The 8,485-nt window shown below is 39.5% G+C and overlaps 1 long non-coding RNA gene across 1 annotated transcript in view; it reads right to left on the bottom strand.

Annotated features, from left to right (window-relative positions):
• Window positions 1–7,874, bottom strand: part of LOC122792234 — a 266,453-nt gene extending 258,579 nt beyond the window's left edge. The window contains exon 1 of the long non-coding RNA XR_006363294.1: window positions 7,700–7,874. This is a non-coding gene — a long non-coding RNA (uncharacterized LOC122792234). The remainder of the gene's footprint in view (window positions 1–7,699) is intronic.
• Between the last annotated feature and the right edge of the window lie 611 nt (window positions 7,875–8,485).

Here is an 8,485-nt window from a genome sequence, read left to right as displayed (position 1 = left end):
GTTAGGGGTTGCTACAGCGGAACTCCGGTCCGCTAATGATTGGCAGTAGATTTTTATGTACCAAGTTGCCAGCTCTGATGCACAACCTTCAACGAAGGTACGCCCATTCATGCATGTCTCCACACAGAAGACACTTAGCTGAGAATCGAACAGGACAACATATTACTGTGAGGCGACAACGCTACCGCAGCACCACCATGTCATTCAACATGTGTCATTCAACTACCAAGTACAATTTCTTAAAGAACCATTACCTAGACTAAATAATGATATACAGCTAAATCAATCACATGCACTGTTGTACACTGAAACGTGTTGAAATTGAAGTAAAAAAATCACACTAAAGCTACTTTCATGTTTAAAATACTAGAAAGAGAAACTGCATCATTAATGCCTGGAGCAGCAGCTGTATTAAGTCTGTGTTGCCAAGTTAGTTCTTTAAACTCAAGTTGTGTGTCTAAGTCCCTGCTAAAGTTATCCTGTCTATATTGAAGAACAGGAATTGTTTTTTGCCTATTTATAGAATAGCAACAATATTAACAAATAAAGAAGTAATATTATATAAAAATATTATGATATAAGTAGGCAAAGTCATATACAAAAGTATTAAAATAGGTGACACACTTGTTAGCACAGTGATTTTCAGTTGAGGTGCATTCTCTGTGGAGTCTGTATGATCTCCAAGTTTGGAATGTTGACTGGTGCTCCAGTTTCCTCCCACACCCCAGAGATTTGCTACAGGTGAATTGGTCAGCCTTAAAAATGCTCATCTGTGTGTGTGCATGTGTGTGTGTGTGTGTGTGTGTGTGTGTGTGTGTGTGTGTGTGTGTGTGTGTGTGTGTGTGTGTGTGTGTGTGTATCTTTCCTGTGATAGATTGGTTTGTGCCTCTTAGTTTCCCTGTCTTTATTTATTTATTTGTATTTGTTTTCCAGGCAGAGCACTGATCTCCATGGACCATTTTCAGACTCAGCCCAGAACCAGTGTCTGGTTAAGTATCTTGAGTTACAGTCAGACAATGGAGGCTGACAGAATCAAGCCTAGCACCACTGGACTACAGGAAACAGCTCATTAACAGCTCCTTTATCCTGTAAGCCAACTGCCAGACTACTGGAAACTGCCAATTGCAGTACTGCCAGTCTTGCCCCCATTAAGTAATGGGAAAGGCTTTTGATCCCCTGAGAACCTGAAGGGCTATCAAATAGTGAACAAATGGATGAAATAAGTGAACACTACAATCCAAGACTTGTGTCATGAATGAGCAGGTACTAGCTAATGATGTAACAGACTTTTAAGTATATAACCAAATAAGAGGTGAATATGTTGGCAAATGACTGCAAACCTTTAAATTCAGCCTCAGATGCCACAGCCAACACAGCAGAGAATGGCAGACTTGCTGGGTAAGCATAGGTAAGGTGTGAATACATTAGGAGTTGCAAGTAATTCCAGCAAATGCAAATTACCTGTAACAATAGCTATAGATAGCAGAATTAAAGGGATACAATGTTACATGAACAGTGGTCATCACCAAGCATACCACACAGTAATTTATTTTGTGTAGTGGGATATCTTCATGTAATTGGGTCTGAGATAAACACAAGTATCATTATCCTTTTGGTGGGAATAAAGAAATATGTTGGGCTCTAAATATAAGCTAGCATCAAAGGCTGAGTTTCAGGATCTTGAAAATTAATATTAATAGGAGGGCAGCACTCTTTAGATACAAGGCAGCTGACTCTGCATATGATATCTGAATGATGTTCATATTTTGGAGATGAGACAATAAATCTGCAGATCTTGTTACTGAGGACCTGGAGGTCATGCAGAATTCTGGTGGGGAACTGGTTACAAGAGGGAGACCGCACTCAAGTTGAGGGAGTAAGATACCTTTACTGATGACAGCTCTGGCATATGGACTGAGAAACGTGGAGAGTTTATATACATGTGATGATGTAATACATAAGTACAACACTGAAGCTAATCACAGAATGACAACAGAAAGCAATGGATCTAATTTCATAATCAAAGTTGCAACACTAGATGCCTCTGAGGGTAACAGGGTTACAGCAATCTCCAACATGATGCACTGTTTGAGTACAGCATTATCAAAGGCATGAAGAGCATCGGGCTAGATGACTGTCTAAAGGTGTACTTTGTAGATGCAATCACACTGACTAAGGGGAAATAGTTTAGTGACGGAATGTACAGGTGTGGTAGTAGGTGGCCACACAGCATGTGGCAAGAAGTATAGATAGTGAGATAATGCATGCCATGAGTATTGTAAGGGATCTTATGAATTCAGTGCGGGATTGTATCAATGAATCTACTGGCATGGTCTCTGGCTGTAAGAGACTTTAATGGATTACTGTGTCCTTAACTGGAAATTATCTTGTCAAGTGTGGCACAACTGTATATCTGATAATTTAATATGTGGGACTGACACAACCTGTAACTGTGTCATATGCAAGCATGGCTGTGTATCTGATTAGACAATGTATCAGTATGGAAATGCAAGTGATTATGTGGCAAGTGGCCATATAAATGTATATTATAATATCATATACAGAGATGGTCATGTACAGTAAGTGCAACATGGATTGTTTAATTATGTAAGTATGTGGCCAACACTGCAGCATAACTGAGGCTATGAAATGTGACTCAAGCATTGTAAGTGTTCACATGGACTGGAATTCTTGATGATGTCAGGTGTCAGTGAGGTCATGCAGAACCGGTACAGTACATTTTATCCACTGCTGTAATGTATGTACACAGCACTGTCCAGTGGTGTGTGTGTGTGTGTGTGTGTGTGTGTGTGTGTGTGTGTGTGTGTGTGTGTGTGTGTGTGTGTGTGTGTGTGTGTGTGTGTGTGTGTATGTTCACACCCATTTCTTTTGCTGTGTCACAGTATGTGCACTACCTGGTCAGCCCTAATCAGATGCAGTGATGGCACCCAGCCAACCCTGGCTAGGATACCTCAACAACAGAATCCAGGAGGGTTAATGTCTTAGCGTCAGACACCATCCCTGACTGTGTATGGCCATGGTCCAACATATGAACGCAGCCATAGCTGCAGCAAGTCCACCTCATCACAGGAGATTGTCTGCAATACAGTGTACTAATAATGCAGAGATCCACACCTTCACCTCCTGCAACATGCACCCCCCACCAAGTATGGGTTGACTGACAGATATCACTGTGTCCTTTGCCACCTGGGCACATGATAACAAAAAGAAACCCTGTATCTCCTACAGTCTGCAACCATTCTTCTTACTCACACATTCTTTAATAGTGTGGTCCTCTTGTCTTGCTGTTATTAGAGACATTGAAAACATTTACCTCTCACAATATTTTTTATAATTTTATTATACCTCCACAATGGAAATGTACATTTGCATGATACTGATCTATAATGCATGCCTTTATACATTCATTATAAATTGTATTGCTGTGCTTCATTTGCAATTGTTCTGCTCACATTGTACTGCATTTTACAGTATGTTTTCAATTATAATTGTGCTATTTTAACTGCACTGTGTTCTTAAATCCAGGATAAGCCTGAAAGAGGTCTGTGTGGATCAGTGCTCTAGCCTGTTCATCAAATCTAAATAAAATACTAAGCAAATGACTATGAAAAATTCACCCTGGGGATCACTCCAGTGGCTGTACTCGACAGAGGCACTGGGAACTAAGGTTGGGTGGCATGATGCCAGGGTAATCCTATGGGCTAGGCTTGTAAAGGCATCAGGGCCATTAGCCTAGTACACACCTATGAACCTATGAACCTATGTTGTGTGTGTGTGTGTGTGTGTGTGTGTGTGTGTGTGTGTGTGTGTGTGTGTGTGTGTGTGTGTGTGTGTGTGTGTGTGTGTGTGTGTGTGTGTGTGTGTGTGTGTGTGTGTGTGTGTGTGTGTGTGTATGTGTGTGTGTGTGTGTGTGTGTGTGTGTGTGTGTGTGTGTATGCGTTTGTATATTTGATTCTCTTTCCCATATGAGGCTCTGCTCTGTGGGGGACTGCAGTATATCCACACATATGCTGCACAGTTGTGGCAATGCAAGTTAGTTTGGCACACGTGTATTTACAGATGAAATGTGTGAGTAGGTCTCTGGAGATTATCATATCAAATATGATGCAAAAATCCATCTGATGCTGTCATGTCTCAGCTTAGCACTGCATGCTGTTATATGGTGTAGGAGCAACTTGCACTGATTTAATAACATATGGCTGCAACAATGTAAGTGATAATATTGAGTGTGAGCTGCATGCTGTATGTGATGATGAAATGATATGTGATTGCAGTAGTCTAAATGATTCTGTGGAATGGGGAGAGGTAATTGCATCTACTGATGTAAAGCATGGGTGTGAACATTCACAGTGAGGACAGTGGAATGCATCGGTGATGTAATCCGCAGTTGTGGCTTATATAAGCGATCACACACCATGGTGGTGGCAATGTATCAAATTACTGAAATCATGAGTGTGTCAGTGAAAGAGCTATTCATATGCTGTAGGTGCAATCTGCAATGCAATGTATAGCATGAGAATGTGGTAGTGTGACAGACTGAATTCTAATTTACCCTCTACCTTTTTATGACCAAACTACAACAGTTAGATGATATTATGTGTTGCTGGCTTTATACATAAATGTGATGGGTAAGAGTGGTAGCATATGTCATTTCTCTAGTTTTATGACATTGTGTCTAAATATATGCTGTATGAGTCCCTTTCTTTATTTGATCAAAAGTCATGGAAATGTGGCCAGCTCTGTGATGGACAGGGATAAAACCGTAACCATGACTCTGATGATTCAGTACTGACTAGTGATTTGGGTGTTAAAGGAGCTGTTAAAGGGGGGTGGGTGTGAGAAGAAGAACCTGGTCACCCATCTTGGGGAAAAGAAAGACACCTGACCCAATGCATGGCATCCACTGCATGGCTGGCACCCAGCAGATACAGGTTTTGCTGCTTGCAGCGTATAGGCTTAGATATGCATGCCCACCAAACTGGCCCATGTGCAGAATTATGCATGAGCACTTGAGCACTATGGCAGGAATCCCATGCACATCAGATTGCTGCAACATGCAGCAGGAATAACCTTGATATTTGTTTGCCTGGATGACAACTTCCTATGAACAGTTCTCACCTGACGGGAATCACTGGGTCAGGTGGTCATCAGCGAGTTTGGCAATCAGTAGGAATGGGGAGAAAAGCGCATGGAAATGTGACAGCAGTGTTGTGCCATGTACCAGTGACTTTGTTGTGCACCGTTTTACATATTTAGTATAGTTGTGCCCTGATCATGTGATGTGCCTGTGCCATTACAAATTATCCTCTGGAACGTGTTCAGTAAACTTTACTGGAGCATATAATTTTAAGTATTGGGTCATATATTTCATCACTTTCTTACCTTCCTTTTTATCTGCTTCCTAAAATCTGTGGAAGCATGAACGTTTTAATAAAGTATAGAATGTGGCATACCTTTGTTTCTTCCATCTTACTGCTGAATTTCTTCATAACCCCCCCCCCCCCCCCATTCTCATCTGGCTTCCTTTGTCTGCACAACACGTTCTGCATTAATTACTGCCTCATTTTACACTTCACTTCTCATTGTCTTCTCTAGGCCTTATATCATTCCTCCCTTGTGCCCTCGGTGCACCAGCAGTAACAAAGCACAGCGCAGATCATTCAGACTGTCAATTGCAAGTGACTTTTGTCCTATAGATCTGGGTTTGATTCCCCCATCTTTGTTTGCACATTGAATCTCTTAAACAAATCACTTAACCAGACCACAGATATTAACTAACATTTGAAAAAAAGCACCTGTGCTTAATGAGTCTCATCAGGGTAAAACAGTGAATAATCACCAAGCAGCAAAGGATGCGAGTGTTGTGGAATGGTCAACAGAATACCAATCACTGATTTTTCACTTGCAACTTTACTGTCAAAAGAAGGTAGTATCACCTCCTGGTTAATGTAATGATTTTTTGTATTTCATGTTATCCTTTTAAAAAAGCAACTGAATACTGAAAGGATGCTTAACTTGTATAGATTAAAATGGTATTTCCATAACACTGTTATAGATCTAAGTACATACCAATATACAAATATGACAGACACAAGGCAAAAATGAATGAATGGAGCACAAAATGATGTGACCATATGCAAATGAAGTAAAACTTATTATTGTACAGATGTGTACCTGAGAAGTAAGGACTGAAAGTTAAGCTGCATGTGATATTAATAAAATGCAGTATGTCTGTGTAATGATAATATACATTCAAATGCATTTCAGACCCACAGCTTGAGCACATCTGAGCTCAAATGGTTTTCCTGCTGTGCTTTGCACAAATAGATAGATGCGCATAAATAAACAAATGGAAATAACTTATGGAGAGTAACACAAAAATACTCATAATAAGTGAGATTTGTGTACATTTCTTTAGATTCATATACTATTTTCAATTGTTCTATAGCTAAATAATGCAGATAGGGTGTATACAATTGATTTCATAAATCATATTTTAGTTATGGGATTTTTTTCTAGTACATAATTACCTTCTGAGAGTCACAATGATGCAGAAAACCACAGTGAAACCCATTGTGATTGCTTCCCGAAGAGGACAGGATGTCCTGCAAACTGACCATCTTGTGATCAAAGAGACTACACTGCTGGGTTATTTCACATACAAATGGGAACAACACAGAGAAAGGAAATAACATCTATTTGTTCATTACTGATTTCTCAAAGTATTTTCTCCTTTTCTCTGGGTATTAGTTGCTACCACTATGCATATTTAATAGATAGCACATTCTCACTCACTCACTTATCTGTGCTTCGATTCTATGATTTAGGTCAGATTATTTTTATTTGCTTTAGACTGTGACCTGAAACTACTGTGCATTTTGTCTGAGTGATAATATATAAGGGCAGAAGGAGTCAGTTACCACTTCAATACTACTGATAATTATATCTATTTCATACATAAATTATGAACTGGTTTTACATATATTTAGTGCATGTTCGGATGTCTGGCGATTGCATTTTATTTAGCCTCCTACATAATTTGATTCTACGTACATACAGTATATAACATCAAAATATCTGAAAACATTTTATTTAGCATTCATTCCTTTTGACAAAACAATAAGCTCAGCTAACTTAAGTGCGTATTATTCTGTGGTTATGAGTGTGTGTGTGTGTGTGTGTGTGTGTGTGTGTGCGTGTGTGTGTGTGTGTGTGTGTGTGTGTGTGTGTGTGTGTGTGTGTGTGTGTGTGTCTTATGGACTTCCAGTTCCTGATGACATTTCCCCTGCTTATATGCACCATTCTGCACTGTACAATACTGGGACAAAATGCTACATTCTTGCAATTTACACATTTAAATATTGATATACTTGAAAAGTACCAAGTTTAGCTCTATGTAAATTAGAAGGATCTCAAGTATTTCTAAATTAACATGGACTGATGCTGGCAAATTCAAGCATGCAGCATATCTGCTAGCGCAAGGCAATTCATTTCAGGCATGTCTGTTGATAAGGGAGTACCACCATGTACTGTCTCTCAGCAGTTTTGTAATGCAGTTGTGTTCTTGCCTTGTTTGACTCTCCCAGCAGCAGCTGCAGTTGCCGCAGAGAAACAGGAGGCCTTGTAATAGCCCAGAGCCCTTTGTTATTTCCCCAATGCCCCACTGCATGCAAATTACCTTAATATTTGCATCGAAGGCATCTCCTCAGCTGTGTTTCCTTTCTCGTCTCGCTCTTTTTTTCTTTTTCTTTTCTTGCATTTTCTCTTTCTCTCTGCATCTCCCTTCTGAATAAGAATGGTAGCTTTCGCTGAACTGCAAGACAAAGGAATGAGAAATTGAAAGAGCAAATAGAGAGGGGAGCTCTGTCTGTCAGCTCAGTTGATCATAAAGGTATCAACCTGCCCCCCCCATCTTCACACATTCTTATCACCTCCACCACTGATGAAGCTAGAGCTAAGGATATTACAAACATACATCCCCCACCTGTATAAATGCAGCATTATTCAGCATATGTAATATAAAAATACATCTTTTCATAGCCTTATGTAAATGTGTAACAAGTAACAGAAAACATAAACCATTTTTATTGCAGGAACTATAAAAAAGCATACATTTTTAGAGTTATAAATCAGCATCTGAAGAGCGAAGGAGTCCATCATGCTACAACTTACGCAGCTGTATTACGAATCACTTATAGCTGCATTGTTTATATAGCATTTATTATCCAAAAATGCATACTGCTATAGAATATCGTATGATTCTTGTCAGAGAAACATTTTTGTGGAACATCCTATCAGTTTCTGATTTAAGTAATTGGTGGTTTCCCATCTCTACATTATTTCACAAGTCTGTAAGGTAGAACAAAATATATATAACCGATTATAAGGGTCTGCTTTGATGCAAACAAAGTCATTATCAAAGTCTTTCTATTAGCTATTAAAGCTCAATATAAGCTTCTATGGA

The sequence above is a fragment of the Protopterus annectens genome, chromosome 1.part2, assembly GCF_019279795.1.
Source record: "Protopterus annectens isolate FY-2018-M chromosome 1.part2, PAN1.0, whole genome shotgun sequence".
NCBI classification, from domain to species: domain Eukaryota; kingdom Metazoa; phylum Chordata; order Ceratodontiformes; family Protopteridae; genus Protopterus; species Protopterus annectens.
Note: the sequence above shows the minus strand (reverse complement) of the source record. Positions and strands in the feature narration are given on the sequence as shown.